The 15245-nt window shown below is 40.6% G+C and overlaps 1 protein-coding gene across 1 annotated transcript in view; it reads left to right on the top strand.

The window, feature by feature from the left end:
- The window catches only part of LOC146522230 (up-regulator of cell proliferation-like), a 239821-nt gene that overhangs the window by 12906 nt on the left and 211670 nt on the right, over positions 1-15245 (top strand). The gene's annotated exons all lie outside the window — the stretch shown is intronic.

The raw sequence follows: 15245 nt of genomic DNA on the forward strand, positions 1-15245 counted from the left end.
TCTGGGCCAGCAGTGTGTCTACAACATGCTGACACATGTCATTCTTTGCGGTATGTGGGCAAGATCTCGGCCATACCAATTTTGCTATGCGCGCTTTTTCCCATCTGGATAAGCCCCCTGCTCATAGTGACTTTTATGATTATTTGATTAAAAATCCCACTTCCAAACACCTAATCAGCCAGCTTACTACACTTTTTACACTTACAACACCTACAAAGCACATCAAGGATGCTTGAGTTAACCCTCTGGGGTCCAGGGTATAATTGGCCGTTTTTGACTACTTTTGATTTTACCTCTATATTTCACCTTTAAAATATGTTTTTCTTGCCTTGTTTGGTATCATTATTTTCAGCACAACCTCAAATATCTAGTTATTTTTCATTATGGTATACTATATTAGCACAGTTGATCTAAATTCAGACAAAAAATTCAAAATCAGAGTAGAAAAAAGTTATATTTTTTACTGTAAAACCCACAAACATGTTTAACAAATCATTTTCATAACTTGAAATGCAAATAGAAATTTTACATTTCTAAAAATTATGCACAAGTTTTGCAAACAACAAAGTTGTATGGTACCATTTACCTAAAAATGCAGCCAAGGCCTCAGGCGTTTTTTTATATAACCATTTAAAACTATTTACAGAACAATCAGGTGTTCTGCAACAAATAAGACGGCACACAAATTATTTGTGCCAGTCCAAAAAAAATGTAGTTTGTGTTCAGTATAAGACAGAGGAGAATACCAAAGGCCTAAACCCTGCAGGTCTGACAACAGGAGGTGTATCAGTCCAGTTTTCCATGTGGGAACAGTGTTTACACTGGAATCTGCCTTTGACTGCTTTTTTAGAGCAAATATGAAATTCAGCAGTCTAACTGACACACAATACAAGACAATAACTACACAACACACTAACTACAGCCTCCAAACACGCTAAACGTCACTAATATCTCACATATGAAAACTTGCTCTCTCTCTGTCTTTCGCTCGCCCGCTAAAAACTTCCCCTTCTCCCTAAACAACCAAATGTCATGTTGCCTTATCATTTTTTTTTTGATTGGCTGACATGGTAAACTCTAACACCAATAGGGAAGGGGTGTTTTTTCTTTTTCTTTTTTCACTTGCAAGAGGAGAGTGTTTGCTAGCGCTGTCTGTAGAAAACGCCGTTCTGCCCGCTGTAAACACCACTGTTTTGTTCAGAAAAAAAACATTGCGTATATTTTTTATCATAACTCTGGTTTTACGTGGCCCATCGACACAATTCAAAAACTGGTATATAGTTTGAAGTCCGCACTTTCGACCCAAGTTGAAATGGAGACTCTGATGTGCTGCATCTTGTAGCTGTGTTGTCTTAAATTAGTCATGTGATTTTGACGAGCAGGCGCGTCCGGCGACCCCAGAGGGTTAAGGACATGGAAGTAGACATATCGGATGCTTTGTGGGCTAATGAGATGAAAAAGATTGAAGAATGCTCTGTTAATGCCAGATTACTTGAACTTATACAGTTCAAGGTCCTTCATTGTTTGCTTTTCTCTAAAACAAAGCTAGGCAGCATTTTTCCATCTATTTACTCATTGTGTGATAGATGCAAAGCAATGGAAGGAACCTTTGGTCACCTTTTCTGGTCTTGTTCTACACCTGAGAGGGCAGAGATATTTGATATATAACTGGATTTTTTTTTTTTTAAACAATGATTTATTGATTTTTCTGAACAACACAAACAGCAACAAATCAGCACAGCCAAATACAAAGAAGAGAAGAAAAAAAACCCAAATACAGGTACATGAGTTACAGATATACATGTCTGGGTCAAAATATGTACAGCGTTTCACATTTGAAGTCAAGGGAAAGAAAAAAGAAAAAAAAGGGGAGAGAAAAAAAGGGAATACAGACATTAATTATTGTGTTTAAAAACAAAATCTGATCCCCCTTTATGTAATAGCACAGCAAGGTCACGAGGTAGGTAATCAAGCAAAGGCTGCCATATCCTACAGAATGCATTACAATTACCCTTTATGATGGCACTAAGGCGCTCCATTGGCAGCACCTTGAACATTTCTCTGTACCATTGTGTAACAGTGGGGGACTGTCTCTGAATCCATTGAAACAGTACACATCGCCTCGCTAAATGTAAAAGTTTACCTAACAAAAGCATCAGTGCAGAAGACAGAGAGAGCCCTTCTATAGACAGATTCAGAACGAACAGCACAGGGTTCAGTGGGATCGTGTGGAGAAAGATTGAGCGAAGCTCTATAGCAATGTTTTTCCAAAATCTAGTAATTAAAGGACATTGCCATATGCAATGGTAGTAGGTCCCCACATCCGTATTGCACTTTACACAAAGAGGAGAAATCTGTGGATGAATTTTATTTAGAAACTCTGGCATACGCTGCAGTCTATGTAAGATTCTGTAATGGCTTTCCTGGAGTCTGTTACAAGAAAACAATTTATTGGCAGATCTAAAAGTTTTGGACCATGCTTCTGCACTAAGCTGAACTTCGAGGTCGGTTTCCCACCGAACCCTGGCCTTATCAGGGGTTACAAAATTCAAAGACAATAATTTCCCATAACAAAGAGAGATAAATTTCTTTTTTGTGATTATTTCCTCATTAAATTTAAGAAGAAAGCTTTCAATAGGATTCAAAACTGGTTGATTGGCTGGAAATTTAAGGGAATTTACAAAGTGCCTTACTTGTAGGAACCCAAAGAAGTGTTTCTGTGGTAAATTATATTTAATTTGAACTTGATTAAAGGCCATAAAACTACCCCTTTCATACAGATCGCAAATAAATCTTATATTTTTAGAATGCCAATCATCAAATATACTAATGTCAATACCTGGGAGGAAAGCTTTATTCCTAATTAGAGGTTGTAGTGCACTAGAAAAACCTCTTCTTCCGACGTGGGCAGCAATATTATGCCAAACCTTAAGTGTAGGCATCAAAATGAAATTATTTCTGACACCAAGAGGAAGGTCAGCCAGATCAACAGATAAAAGACTAAGAGGCGAAAGAGGGTCACAGCACCAAGTAGATTATTATTATTATTATTAAGAGATTATTTGTGCATGGCAAGCCCAGTAATAATATAAAAGGTTAGGAAGTGCCTGCCCCCCCTCATCTGTAGGTAGTTGTAAAATCTCTATCTTTAGTCTAGATTTCTTCCCATGCCATATAAATTTAGAAAGATATCCCTCAATCTCTGAGAAAGTTTTAATTAGGGGTGCAACAATACTCGTATTGATATTGAACCGTTCGATACAGTGCTTTCGGTTCGGTACGCATATGTATCGAACAATACAAAATTTTTAATTTATTTTATCAACTTTTCTTCTGACGATTCTGTCTGTGTTGAGAGCTCAGTGGATCTGCGTTCGACTACTCCGCCTAGGCTGCACTGTTAAGCGCAGATCCACTGAGCGCAGGGCAAGCTAGCGAGACAGAAGTTAAGCTGTTGTTGCAACATCACGAGATCTCTACTGGTGGCCAAAAATGGACTCACAAGTTCAGTCTGCCATAACCTCATGCCTCCTTTGCCAGTCCAATGACAAAACTGCACATACTAATCCTGCTCCTCTCCAACCCGTCCCACTGCCTGATGGACCGTGGAAAAAACTTGGTCTTGACATTGTTGGGCCTTTTGATACTGCAATACCTGCTTGTAGATACGTCATAACATTGACTAACTACTACTCCAAATGGCCTGAGCTTGCCTTTTCACCTTCTGCTACTACTGATGATGTCATTCAGTTCCTCTCATCTGTCTTTAGTCGTCATGGCAACCCAGAGAACATCGTAACTGACAATGGTACACAGTTCACCTCTGTAATGTTCACCTCATTCCTCCAGAATAGAGGCATCTCCCACAGCAGAACATCTGTCTACTACCCCGCTGCAAACGGAGCAATCGAACGGTTTCATTGTGCCCTCCGCACCTGTATCCAGACAGTAATCCAGCAGTCAAAACCATGGAAGGCGACTGTGCTGGATTGGCTTCAAGTTTACCGTGCAACACCGCATGCAACTACTTCCCTCTCTCCCTATGAACTCCTGTATGGCAGGAAGATGCATACTAAACTGGATGTCCTCCCTTTGCCTCCTGCTGTGTCTCCACTGTATGATGTTGCACGTCACTCAGTTCAGAAATATCAGTTGAAAATGCAACGTTACACTGATGGTAGGCGTCACGCACGGAAACCTTCTTTTCTACCAGGAGAGAGTGTGAGGATAAGGAAACCCCACCATGTCCCTAAAGGACATCCCAGATTTACCCCTCCTGTAACAGTAACAAAAGCCAAAGGCTCGAATGCCTTCTTGCTGAGTGATGGAAAGATTTGGAATGCCACTCATCTAGCACGTTGTCGCCCAGTGACTGAAAAGAATGCTGACACTGCTAGGTTGCACCACACCCAGAATGGCTCACCTACTGCCAGAAGACTGCCACGCGTCAAGTACAAGCCTCACTGGCACAAAGACTATATTGTACCATAATAGGTTGCTTGAAAAAGGACATTAGAGAAATGTCATTACTTGTTCTATTTTGGGTTTAAGAAGAACTAATTTCCTGCCACCAATGCACTAAGAAAAAAATTGTAATAGAAAAACTGGAATAATTTCTTTTCATTTTACAATTTCAGGCTTATTTAGCTTTTCTAGTTGTAGTATTCTGATGTTATAACTATTGCGACATTTAAGTTCACCAGTGTATGTTTGGTTTGCTAAACAGTGAATTACTTTATTTCTGTACTACGCTATTTGGTGAACTCTTTTTATAAAGAGAGAGGAGATGTTGTGTTCTGTAATGTTTATATCATATTGCACCATTAGAGGGTGGTGTCACAAAATAAGAGTAAAGCGGAGTCGGTAAAGGTTTAGAGTTAGAATATAGTTAGATGGCTAGCTGATAACTGATGTGTGTCACTGCCAGTGGCGTGTCCAGCGGGGTGACCTGGGGGGGCACAGGCCACCCCCCAGACTGGCCACCCCAGGTGCCACCCCGAAGTTAAAACAATAAAATTTAATGAAATATCGAATGTACGATTATTGTTTCACAGTGAAGCTCAGATATCCGAGGGTAAGTGAATGCAGCACCGGCTTCTGCACTATGAGCATCATGTTAGCAAAGGTAGGAGAGCCAAGCACGAAAGACAGCACCGCAGAAAACATTTTTTCGGGGAAAGATTAACAAGTTAACATAGCTGGACTAGCCATCGGACATTTGCACGGTGGGCTGATGACTTTTTTTTTTTTTGTAACGGCATGAACAATGAGAGGTGGTGGTTTAGCCAGATGCTGGCCGATTTGTAAAAATAACTCTGTTGTTTGGTGGTGGCTATGACGGAGCTTCCACAGATGGATGAGGGAAGGTGAGGCAGCAGGAGGAGAGACCCGAGGCAGCCGCCGGTCCGAGTGTCAGGTGAACTGAACTTCAGGTAAGAAGTTATGACCTGCAGTCTATCTGGGTCAGATATAAACCAAGTTTAGGTGGAGTTTATTTTCGTTGTGCTAACTTTTTACAGTCAGTTACAATAACTCCTACTGCGTGAGCTAGCATAACGTTTCTATACAGCTGTTCGGTTGCTATGATGTTACTGATAGTGAACTTTATTTTATTCACAAGGTTAGTTAGTAGAGTTGCCAACGGCTCCTTAAAAATGGAATGGTCCCTCATTCAGAGAAAACATTACGAGTTTCGTGTTGAGCTGAGAAGAGACGCAGTTTGTCCCGGACTTTAGCTAGAATGGAAAAAGACACAAAGCTGGAGTTATTCTGTCTTTATGCTGCACAGCTGTCTCTTCTCTCACCCTCCCTCTTCTGTTTCTACTTCAATCATGAAACTGATCAATGATCAGCTGATCGGCTTTTCTCTCTTGTTTATTTATCACCCACTTTGCGCCAGAAACAGGAAACCAGCGGATGTCACGCTAAACAACAGCAGCACGTTTAAGCTTGATCAGCTGTTGTTAGAATTTATTTAATATTAATTTCTAGTATCAGCTGATGTTTGCTGGAGCCACAGCTGTAAAGCTGCTGGTCATGATATCGGTTTGGATATGTGGTGAGAGGAAAACATGAAGATGAAACCAGGAGATGTCCTTACTGAATCATCAGAGCTGAACAGGTGATGGAGAAACAGGTTTACCTTTTAGGTGACATAAATGAGTTGAAGGGAAGTTATCAACTGTTTCTGAGAGACAAATAACATCAGGATCCTTTTCTAAGTAGCTGACAGCTTACAGCTGTGCAGGGGCGGATCTAGCAAAGTGTTGCCAGGGGCCCAGGTAGGGCATTAACAGGGAGAGGGGGGCACAAAGAAATACTTTTCTTTCTTATTCTCATTTAAAATGTCTGGCTGTTATTAAATAATTATCTGAAGCTTACAACCAAAGTTTTTATCTGATGTAAAATGTATAGAAATCATACATATACCAAAAAGACAGTGTACATCACTGTCACAACAGCGTTTGTTTTCATTCAAAGGCTTTATGGCTTTAATACCTGGTGGGCCGGTCTGTAGTCAAAATGCCCAATTTTTTGTCCCAGTCCAGCCCTGCAGGTTAATACTGGCAGTGTCACCATGCCAGCTGACTGTATTTCATCATCAGCCAGTGTTGTTCTTTATACATCAATATTACCAAAGTTTACCACAAGGCAGCATAGAAAGTATTTACTTGCTTTCAGGTTTTATTCAAATGTTAGTCTTTTCATTTGTTTCCCCACTTTTTTCCTGTTTCAAAATCAAACACCAGTTTGTGAGAAGATTATCTTTTTTTAAGAGGCAGATAAAGTTTTGCATTGGCATTGGCTAATTTGTCAATTGTTTGTTACAAATGTTCGTATTTTAATATTCAAAAATGTTTTTACCCAAAACATATGTGCACTACATGTCAGTAAAAATACTATGCAAATATTGATGTCCTTGAATGCTGAATAAACACTGACTGATTGTATCTCTTGTACTTTATCAACGCAGTATTTAAAAACTTTGCACCATACTGGTTAAAATCTCATTCTAATAAGAGTTCGAAGCACATTCGGTTATTAGGTTTATAGGGTTATTGAATTATGGTTAACGGTTGGTAGAATTGTTTTTAACATTATCTGCCAATTACATCTGCCACCCTTCTCCAAATCTGTGCCCCTACCTGGCCCCCCAACAAAAATTTTCTAGACACGCCACTGGTCACTGCTACCTCTTCGATGTTAGTCTGTGCTGAATTCATTAAAGAGCACTGTTCTTCATGAGGACTGGTTTATTACCGGCCGCTACTACATAAGTGAAATCCAACAGTGCCACAGTTTGTACGGGACAAGTATCAGTTGTCTTTTAATCCAGCGCATTGATGAAACTTTGTGCATCTTTAGGCGAATCAAACTTGTGTTCAGTGCCATTGTGATTCAACACGAGCGTCGCTGGGTAGCGCATTCTGAAGCGGATGCCCTTGTCAATTAAAGTGAAACACTGGTCAGTGTAAATGGCTCATAGGGACAAAGAAACCTTTAAATTAAACCCTATCACCTGATATCAAGTGTCAAACAATATCAAAGCTGTAAAATCTGTTTACAGTCAGAATTTTTTAAAAACTATGATTATAAATAAATTGTGTCCTTGGGCAAGACACTTCACCCGTTGCCTACTGGTGGTGGTCAGAGGGCCCGGTGGCGCCAGTGTCCGGCAGCCTCGCCTTTGTCAGTGCACCCCAGGGTGGCTGTGGCTACAATGTAGCTTGCCATAACCAATGGGTGAATGTGTGTGTGAATGGGTGGATGACTGGATGTGTAAAGCGCTTTGGGGTCCTTAGGGACTAGTAAAGCGCTATACAAATACAGGCCATTTACCATAAATTCAAACAAGTGAGCTTTTCTCTTTGTGCTGAATATCAACACTGATTTCTTAGACTGTAAGCTTTACTTCAGCACAGTTGTAGAAGCCGTCACTCCAAATGTCTTTTGATATCAAGAAAAAATACCTTTTCAGTACACGGCCTGAAGTTCTTGTCCGACATCTTCTGCCATCAGCTTTGTCTGCTGGTTTGAAGACAATAAACCACAAAAAGATGATTTAGTCACTTTGTCTGCGTCATGCAGCTCGAATGTGTCGTGTAACGATGTTGAATTGTTATCCCTCTGCTGTGTCAGTAGGATTGTACTGTACAGCATCTCATTGACATGTGAGGAATGCTAATGTAACACGATAACAGGCGTCTGGTCTTACATCATTAAAATATAAAGGGCAGGAGATATTTATTTTATAGCTGACTGATATTACTAAATAGATAGAATTTACTAAATAGCTGGATGAACATGAAATTATGTCCATCATTACAAATGACCATGAGAGTCACCAGAATAAATTCAACTGGACACTCAAAAGACGTCCTTAAATGTCCTTTAAGTGGCAGAACAAATGAACAAACAGTTAATCGCTTACTTGAGATGAAATCTGCTCAGCTACTTTGGTTCCTCCTTTAACAGGATTACTTCTCAGGAGTAAGGCCATCATGCAGTCCAGCAACCTTTATGGTTCTGCTTTGATTCACCAAGAACTATTAGGAAAACCTTCCAGCGCCTCCTGTGAAAGACACAGGGATAAACACACAAACATTTATTAACATGTTCCACAGTCTTCCAGTTTGATTTTCTCATCCTGTGGACAACAACGTACATGGATGCAGGTTTATTGTTAACTTTTGTAAGGTTTATTTACTAAATATATCCAGCTGCAGCTCCACTGTGATCCTGAACTGGATAAGCACTTAAGAAACGTGTCAATAAATGGACATACATCAGCTTATTATATTTATCCAAACAGACGGGACCAATAATGCTTCACTGAGTTAAAGACTTTAACAGACTCTTCTATGTAAGAATGTCTCGTGCTGATAGACCTGCAAACTTGACAACAAAGGTTTTTCAGACTACATGTAGCTGTCCTCAATGTCAGCTAACACATTTACATTTATGTCACACTTATTTCTGCTTTCCCAGTTTTATCATTATTACTTACATTTTGATTAGATACCTTGAGTTTGTAAATGATCAGATTACATAACTGGAGTACAATTCAAAACAATTCATGTATCCAATTCAAGGTCCCTATCCCAGCTGATACAGGACAAAGACAGGACAGGCTGCCAGTTATCGCAGGGCTAAGACAATACGTGTAACAGAAAATCCACTTAAATGTTTGATATTTCTAATAATAATCATAATTATGACTATTTTTTAAAAATATTATCTAAAGGTTTCTTTATAAATATATTTAGATTTTATTTTACAACCCCTAAAATATAAACCTGAGCTGTTTCAGATTCTGAGCTCTGACCTCAGTGACCAGGCTGTGTCCTCACTGCAGCTCCCTCTTGGAAGGACTTCTGCTTCTTGTCTTCCCCCAGTGATGACCGCCTGCCTTTAATATCACGTACTGTACCTGAGAAACAAAAAGGACAAACACTTGCCTTCATTTAAGAAGTACATTTATACAGAGATAATCTATGGAAACACATTAGTTCACCCTTTGGGAGGAATCAGTTCCTGTAAAACATTTCTGTAAATCAAAATCGTGGAGAATGAATGAAACGAGTTCTTCAGGTGACTCAGCAGACCCACACTGACAAATGAAACTTCTGTGGAAGAAGAATCTGGATTTTTGGATTTCAAGTCCAGTCCTGGTTTAAACTATTAAGGATTAAGCAACAGTGCTCATCTTTGCTCTTCTGAAATCTGTGTTAAACAACAACAAACACAAATTAGTAACAAAAATACAGCTGAGTCGAGGCTTTACAAACCACCGGCAGCCATAACACGAAATTTTAATCTTCAAATGTTTCTGAGCCGTCAGCCGCGGCTGATGTGGCTTCACTCCACATCAGCCGCTTTGCTAGCTAAAACTCCGGTGTCGGCACATAAAGACGCTGTCATAGCCTGTGAATGATGTTGATTACCTGCGTATATAATCGCGTGATTGGCTGGACTATGGGATAAGGTGGCATCGTTCTAATCCCATACGGGAGCAGCCAGTCACTCACTGACTAACACTGCAAAACAGAATTGCTAAAGTTTTCATTTTAATTTCAATTCAGGTTAGATTTTTTTTTGTGTGTGTGCGCAACGCAGATTTTCTGTACGCAGAGACCGTGCCAGCAGTGTGCAATTGCGCACACACGCAGCTTAGAGGAAACATTGCAATTGAGTCTAACAACAGATTAAATGCCATGTTGAGGCTGTCATTTTTATCATCTACATGAATGTTAAAATCACCCAAAATAATTATTTTATCTGAGCTGAGCACTAAATCAGATAAAAAGTCTTAGAAATCAGACAGAAACTCAGTGTACGGCCCAGGTGGACAATAGAGGATAACAAATAAGACTGTTTTTTGAGTTTTACAGCTGGGGTGGACAAGGCTAAGTGTCAGGCTTTCAGATAAATTAGAAGTCTGTCTAGGTCGTTCGTATATTAATAGGCTGGTGTGAAAAACTGCTGCCACTCCGCCCCCTCCGCCTGTGCTTCGAGGTTTCTGATAGTTAGAATGACTCGGGGGCGTTGATTCATTTAAACTAACATAATGATTCTGCTGCAACCAGGTTTCTGTAAGACAGAGTAAATCGATTTGTTGATCAATTATTAAGTCATGTACTAACAGAGACTTGGAGGAGAGAGACCTAATATTTAATAATCCACATTTCACTGTCTTACTCTTTGGTTCAGATGTGGATACTGTATTGTTCTTTCTTTGTGATTTTTTATGTTTAAGTTGTTTGTTGCTGGTTTTTAGTTGGTTTTTTTTTGTCTGTTTGGGAGCTGACACCGTCTCAATGGAAATGGGGTTTTGGGGGGGGTGGGGGGGTAGCAGGAGAAGAGAAGCTGCAGAGAGGCATGAAAGACTGCAACTCTGCTTCCTGGTCCCAACTCTGGATAGTCATATTTTTGGGGGTTTAATAAATTTGTCCATATTTCTAGAAATGACAGCTGCTCCATCCAAAGTGCTCACCTCTGTTTTCTACACAGACACACGTACACATATCACTGATCACATCACATGTTCACTGTTGCAAACACATACGACACGTTCACATTTCTGACTGACTTGACTGACTTGATACTTGACACCAGATGTGACAAAGGGGTGGATGTATGTATGGATATTTGTTTCTTTTGTTGCAGGAGCAGGAGGAGACCAGAGGGGGGATTTTAGGGTCACGTGAGAGTGTGGGCCCTGCAGATTTAACCTTTAGCTGCAATTTTTCTGGACTACTGAAGACTACTAAAGAAAGCCCAGCAGAGGATGTACTTCTTGAGGCAGCTGAAGAAATTCAACCGGCCAACACGGACGATGAACCAATTCTACACCGCAATCATCGAGTCCATCCTCACCTCCTTCATCACCGTGTGGTACGCTGGAGCCACTATCAGGGACAAACAGAGACTGCAGCGTGTTGTGCGCTCTGCTGAGAAGGTGATTGGCTGCAGACTCCCATCTCTGCAGGACCTGTACACCTCCAGGACACTGGGGCGTGCAGCTCGGATCACAGCTGACCCTTCTCACCCTGGACACAGTCTGTTTGACCTGCTCCCCTCAGGCAGGAGGCTCTGGTCCATTCGCACCAGAACCTCTCGCCATAAGAACAGTTTCTTCCCATCTGCTGTTGGACTCATGAACAATAACCATATGACTGTTCCCACCACTAACACATGACCCTACACTGTGTTAACTGCATCATTCCATGTTTGGCACTGATCACCACCTGCACTCATGTATATATCTATCTACTTAGCACTTTTAATTTTTATTTTTATGTCTATTTAAGCATTGTCTGACAGTATGTTTGCACTAAGTACCGCAGCAATTTCCTAATGTTGTAAACCTGCTCAACATTTGGCAATAAAACCCTTTCTGATTCTGATTTTGTGTGAAGGGAACTTTGTTTACTGGCTATGTGCTGGTGATACTATCATATTGTGTTGTTGGGAAAATTAGTATACAGTGTGAAACATACTGTGTTGAAACCAGTGTCACTCTTTTTTACAGCAGCAGATTGGTAACTTTATGATTTACAGGACCTCTGGAATGTTGACCTAGGCCTGACCTGCAGGACTCTCCACTGCTAATGTTTGTTTCTCTCTAAGAGTGCTTGTGGAGGATTCAGCACACATACAGACAGACAAGTGACGATGAAGCATTATGTGCAGTGATCACAGAATAGTTTGATGTTGGGCTCATTATCTGACCATTATTGAGCTCAGAGTTAAAATAAGTGAGTGACATTGCTTAAGGAAAGTCACTGATTACAGTAGTGTGTAATAAATACAGGGTGGGCCATTTATATGGATACACCGTAATAACATGGGAATGCTTGGTGATATCAAAGTCCTGTTTGTGGCACATTAGTATATGTGAGGGGGCAAACTCCTCAAGATGGGTGGTGACCATGGTGGCCATTTAGAAGTCGGCCATCTTGGATACAACTTTTGTTTTTTCAATAGGAAGAGGGCCATGTGACACATCAAACTTATTGGTAATGTCACAAGAAAAACAATGGTGTGCTTGGTTTCAACGTAACTTTATTCTTTCATGAGTTATTTACAAGTTTCTGACCACTTATAAAATGTGTTCAATGTGCTGCCCATTGTGTTGGATTGTCAATGCAACCCTCTTCTCTAGGGATGGGTATTGATAAGATTTTCACAATTCCGATTCCATTTTCGATTCTGTTTAACGATTCGATTCTTTATCGATTCTCTTATCGATTCTTATTTTTTTTTAAAAAGGTGAACACTAAAGTCGATTAGCTTAGAACTTTGTTTTATATCTTCTCTTTGAACAAGATAGAAATTTAGGAGTAACATGGCCTTACAAACCCAACAGTGAGATCTTAAGAGATCCACAGCCTACGGCTCTTCAATGGGGTGTCACAGGGTCCCCAGGAAAAAAAATTGTAAATGTAAAATAATAAAATAAACATTCTTCTGTAGCAATAACAAAGTGTAACATAAATTATTCTGTAGCAATTACACAAGAATATCCAGTAATGTCCCTGCCTACAATTAAACACATTCACTTACCAAAGTGAAATCGGGGGCATCTGCTGTGGCAAATGGGTGCAAGCCTTTTACCACAAACTTAGTCACTGCTCGGTGACATTCGTCTATCCTGGCCTGAAAGGAGACGCTACCGGTAGATTGCAGCGAGAACTGCCAGCATCTGAGCCAGACTCTGTCTGTCTCTCTCATCATGGTCACCTAAACGCACAGTAATGGCAGGTTTTGTAATAAGGCAGATCACGCTAACATAATATGCACTGTTAGTTGATTATTTACCTGCTGCATTAACGGGAGAGGACGTGCAAACGTTACCGCTGCTGCTGGGTTGAGATTCACGAGTCCGGAGCGGAATTAAAGACACGACATTCATTTAAGGTCATCGCGTGTTTTGTGAGCAAATGCTTTTGCATATTTGTAGTGTTTCCTCCCTTAAATGAAATATCTACTTTGCAAGTATTGCAAGTTGCCCTGTTGTCATCCGTTCTCGTAAAGCATAACCAAACTTTTGAGCATTTGAGCCGCTTAGGCGCCGTGTTTCCTGCCAGGTAAGCGACGCTCCGCAACGTGGTGACGTCATTCGGGGCGACTGGAATCGATAAGGGAATCGTTTGCAAAAATGGCAAACGATTCCAAGGAATTGAAACAGTGGGAACCGGTTCTCAACAAGAACCGGGTTTCAATACCCATCCCTATTCTTCTCCCACTCTTCACACACTGATAGCAACACCGCAGGAGAAATGCCAGCACAGTCATCCAGTATCTGTAGTTTCAGGTGCTGCACATCTCGTATCTTCACACCATAGACAATTGCCTTCAGATGACCCCAAAGATAAAAGTCTAAGGGGGTCAGATCTGGAGACCTTGGGGGCCATTCAACTGGCCCACGACGACCAATCCACTTTCCAGGAAACTGTTCATCTAGGAATGCTCGGACCTGGCACCCATAATGTGGTGGTGCACCATCTTGCTGGAAAAACTCAGGGAATGTGCCAGCTTTAGTGCATAAAGAGGGAAACACATCATCATGTAGCAATTTAAAATATCCAGTGGCCTTGAGGTTTCCATTGATGAAGAATGGACCCACTATCGTTGTACCCCATATACCACACCAAACCATCACTTTTGTTGTTCTAACAGTCTTGGAGGGATCCATCCAATGTGGGTTAGTGTCAGACCAATAGCGGTGGTTTTGTTTGTTAACTTCACCATTCACATAAAGGTTTGCCTCATCACTGAACAAAATCTTCTGCGTGAACTGAGGGTCCTGTTCCAATTTTTGCCATTCTGCAAATTCTGTGTGCTGATCTGGGTCATCCTCATTGAGATGCTGCAGTAGCTGGAGTTTGTAAGGGTGCCATTTGTGAGTAGCTAATATCCGGGTGTTCGACTAATGCCACTCTCCAGTGACATGCGGCGAGTGCTACTCTGTGGGCTCTTGCTGAATGAAGCTAGGACAGCCACTGATGTTTCTTCATTAGTGACAGATTTCTTGCATCCACATTTTGGCAAATTCAACACTGAACTGTAACATGGGAGATGGGTGGTCTCGTAGGGTGTCTTGCATTGAAATCTGCTGCAATGACCCTATTACTGCGTTCACCAGATATCAACACAATTTCGATCCGCTCCTCATGTGTTAATCTCTTCGACATGTCAATGGCTGTGAACAAAGAGAAACTTGTAAATAACTCATAAAAGAATAAAGTGACGTTGAAATCAAGCACACCATAGTTTTTCTTGTGACATGACCAATAGGTTTGATGTGTCACATGGCCCTCTTCCTATTGAAAAAACAAAAGTTGTATCCAAGATGGCCGACTTCTAAATGGCCACCATGGTCATCACCCATCTTGAGGAGTTTGCCCCCTCACATATACTAATGTGCCACAAACTGGACTTTAATATCACCAAACATTCCCATGTTATTACAGTGTATCCATATAAATGGCCCACCCTGTACATTAATGAGAACTACTACTCATATTTTTGTGTACTAATATAATTTCATTATTTTAGCACACGATTTGGTTAGTTGTAAAAGGAGGAACTTAAAGAGCTACTGTTTACGTTTTTCCTTTGAGTACATTTCACAGCTTGTACTTTTTCTTTTTTTTTTTTACTTGAGTAAAGAAGTTTCTTCAGTATTTAAACTTTTACTGGAGTATTTATTTAACATGGTTATCTGTACTTCTACTTGAGTA

This window comes from Neolamprologus multifasciatus, chromosome 3 (assembly GCF_963576455.1).
Source record: "Neolamprologus multifasciatus chromosome 3, fNeoMul1.2, whole genome shotgun sequence".
NCBI lineage: Eukaryota > Metazoa > Chordata > Actinopteri > Cichliformes > Cichlidae > Neolamprologus > Neolamprologus multifasciatus.